General features: G+C 33.4%; 1 long non-coding RNA gene across 1 annotated transcript; it reads left to right on the top strand.

Moving 5' to 3' along the window:
- Nucleotides 1-1,027: 1,027 nt before the first annotated feature.
- Nucleotides 1,028-1,347, top strand: LOC118751574. Its single transcript, XR_004994560.1, has 3 exons — nt 1,028-1,100; nt 1,153-1,218; nt 1,275-1,347. It is a non-coding gene; the product is annotated as an uncharacterized LOC118751574 (long non-coding RNA).
- Nucleotides 1,348-3,757: the final 2,410 nt, after the last annotated feature.

The raw sequence follows: 3,757 nt of genomic DNA, 5'->3' as shown, positions 1-3,757 counted from the left end.
AAAAAAGTAGCCTATTTTCCAGTCTAGGTCATAAGCTATCTGTGTGCATACTTTCATGCAAATCAGTTCAGTAATTTCCACGTATTAATTTAATTAAAGTTTCCTAATACGTGATAACTCTTAAAATAGTAGCCTATTTTCCAACATAGGTCATAAGCTATCTCTGTGCGAAATGTCATGCAAATCTGTTCAGTCGTTTCCGCGTATTAATTCAATTAAAACTTTTTTAACAGATGGCAACTCTTCCAAAAAATTTACCTATTTTCCACTGTAGGTCATAAGCTATCTGCTTGCAAAATTTGATGCAAATCCGTTCAGTCTTTTCCACGTATTAATTGAATTAAACTTTTTTGGCAGGTGGTAACTCTTAAAACAGTAGCCTATTTTTCAACCTAGCTCATAAGCTATCTGTGTGAAAACTTCCATGCAAATCAGTTCACTCATTTCCGCGTATTAATTAAATTAAACATTTCTAACAGGTGGCAACTCTTAAAAAAGTAGCCTACTTTCTAACCTAGGTCATAAGCTATCTATGTGCAAAATTTCATGCAAATCCGCTTAGTCGTTTCCGCGTATTAATTTAATTAAACTTTTTTAACAGGTGGCAACTCTTCCAAAAAATTAGCCTATTTTCCACTGTAGGTCATAAGCTATCTGCTTGCAAAGTTTCATGCAAATCCATTCAGTCATTTCCGCGTATTAATTTAATGAAACTTGTTTAACAGGTGGCAACTCTTAAGAAAAGTAGCCTATTTTCCAATCTGGGTCATAAGCTATCTGTGTGCAAATTTTCATGCAAATCCATTCAGTCGTTCCCGCATATTAAATAAATGAAACTTTTTTAACAGGTGGAAACTCTTAAAAAAATAGCCTATTAACCAATCTGGCCCATAAGCTATCTGCGTACAAAATTTCATGCAAATCCGTGTAGTCGTTTCCGCGTGATGATTTCCCAAACATCCAAACATACAAACTTTCACGTTTATAATATTTATTAGATATTATTTTACAAATAAATTATAATTTTGCATTTATTAGGTCATTTCCTTAGTGTTTTCCTGGCCGACCTGTGCTGGTATTGTAATTAAGAGCTAATACACGTAAGTTACAACATATTATTTTGACTTCATTGATGAACCATTCCATTTGCAGCATTCTCTGGTGAACTGCAGCTGCGGCCGAATTTGATTGTGTGCATCATCCTGCAGATATTTTTAAGTAAGTTGGAACCAGCTCTTCGTTATTTCAAAATCTAATGAACCATTTATTCGCAGATTTTGTGGACGCTTCTGCTGTGCTGCGTTCCTGCTCCGCCTGTGTATTGCTCCGCCCGTGTTTTATAGTGTTACAGTTTTGCCGGTAAAAATAAATGTATGAAGAAAAAAAAAATTATTTTTGCCTAAAAATTAAATTTTTTTTTTTTTTTAGTTCATAAAAAATCCAAAACGGAAAAAAGTGTCACGTAAAGTCACATAACCTATGAACAAAATGAGACATACATCATGAAAATCAATGTATGCGTTTCGCTTTTATTCAAAATTAAGTAAAGGTATGAATTTCAAAAATTTGCTCGAGATATGCTCAAAATTCCTTGGAAAAAACATTGATGACTTTTTTTTATGATTGTCAGAATTAAAAAAAAGTAATAAGCAAAAGGTTATTTGATTTTTATGGTAGCGGTAACAAACTAAAAAACGATCATAAATGTGCGTGGACAATTAAAAGGAAAAAAGGAAAGTGCACTTTTTTAAATATTTGGGTTTTTTCCGTTGGCTACCTGCATGATTTTTTTACACAAATTGCACCCACATTTATGAGTGGTCACGTTTTAGAACGTTTCGGAAAATTTAAAACGCATACGAATCAGGTATATAGCCACCCTTAAAAGATGCGCCAACTCATAAGTACCTCTCAGTAAAATATTGAAACTTACGTAGTATTTATAGGTGTTCATTGATCGATTTTTGTCATTCAACAAGTGTCTCCGAACGCGTAAAGTACGATTTTTTTAAAGTGACGAAAAAGTAATAAAAGTATAAAACCGAAATGAGTGCAAATTGTCCAGAAAATATCAATTTATTTTGTTACGTTTGTGGCAAAAGAGCTTTTTCAACAAATACTGCATTACTCACTGAGCAAGTGGAGCGCGCTTTTAAACTTTATTTTGATTACGAAATAATTCGCGGCGTTTCGTGGGTCCTAGACAAAATTTGTAAAACGTGCTACAATGGTCTTAAAATGTGGATCCAAGGGAAACGCAGTTCACTTCGTTTTGGTGTACCAATGATTTGGACTGATCCAGGAGAGCACATTTCTGACAACTGTTACGCTTGCGCAAACAAAATATGTGGAGTAAATCGTAAAGGCCTTAAACGAAGAGTTTACATATCTGTTAAAAGTGCCAATGGAATCGCGATATAAAGGCAAAAGGCTCGATTCGCTGGTGGCTGAAATTTGTTGGTGGTCGCAAAAGACGTACGATCCCGACAATGAAGATGAAGAAGAAGAATATACAATGGGAGTTTCCTCCGAGGGTAAGTCACAAAAATTAAGTTAACTGACTGATTAAAAACAATTGATTTTTTCTAGATGAAGACAGATCCTCATCCGATACAGACTCTGAACAAGTAGGGGAACCACCACGCAAGAAAGTAAAGGGCGCAAACAAACGAAAATAAGTTTTGCGTTCATCGATTTTTATAACCTATGAATCTATGTAATAACCTAATAATTACCTGTAATAATTTTTAATTTTACGTGTTAATAATAAATAATATATAATAAATATTATCCAAATTCATTGAAACATAAAATCAATATTCTTGTCAAAATGAGATTCCTTCACTTAATTGTGAAAAAAAGCGAAACGCGTCCATCGATTTTCATGATCTATGTCTCATTTTGCTTAAAGGTTATGTGACTTTGCGTGAAAGTAATACGACTTGCCTTTTTTTCCGTTTTGGATTTTTTATGAATTTAAAAAATAAAAAAATTTAATATTTTTGGCAAAAAATATTTTTTTTCTTCATACATTTATTTTTACCGGCATATCTGTTGATTATATAGAAAAACGTTATATGAACAGATTACTAACTTCAAATCGATATATCTCAATTCCTAGACGTGACCCAGCGAAACTCCGGGACACGTATAACTTCTTTCTTACCGATATAACTTTCCCCGGTAGTTTGAACCCTTCCCGATCACTGACCCCTACCATTTGTCTCACAGTGTTATATGACAATTATAACAAGAGATTAGCCATATAAAATTCGTCCCTTGTTAATCTGTAATTATAATATAATCTCAGATTTAACCGATAACTTTTCGGTGTCCATCCTAGTTTTATCGATTGTTTTTGCGAAAGCGAGGAAAAATGCCAAATGTAAAAGTAAACAAAAATGTACACTAGCAAGTAAAAGAGGTTGGTAAAGGTATTTTTAATAAAATGTTAAGTTAAAATATATTTATATTGCTTATTATAGCAGAAAAACGTGATCACGGTGGCACAGAGAAGAAACATAACTTTTCCTTGAGATGTGAGAATAACAAGCACAACAAATTTGACGGCTAATAATCTGAGATTTGCCTGTGTAAACGGGGTGATTAAAAAACGAGCTTTGATTGAGATAATATTGATATGTGAACATAGTTTAAAAATCCCATTTATTTGCAGATTGTTTGTATGCTTCTGCTGTGCTGCGTTCCTGCTTCACCCGTGTATTAGATTGATGCGTTCCTGTTAATATACACATCG

The sequence above is a fragment of the Rhagoletis pomonella genome, unplaced genomic scaffold, assembly GCF_013731165.1.
Source record: "Rhagoletis pomonella isolate Grant_MI unplaced genomic scaffold, Rhpom_1.0 Rhpom_scaffold_00811, whole genome shotgun sequence".
In the NCBI taxonomy this organism is placed as follows: Eukaryota; Metazoa; Arthropoda; class Insecta; order Diptera; family Tephritidae; genus Rhagoletis; species Rhagoletis pomonella.
This window is presented reverse-complemented; position numbering and strand designations above follow the sequence as displayed.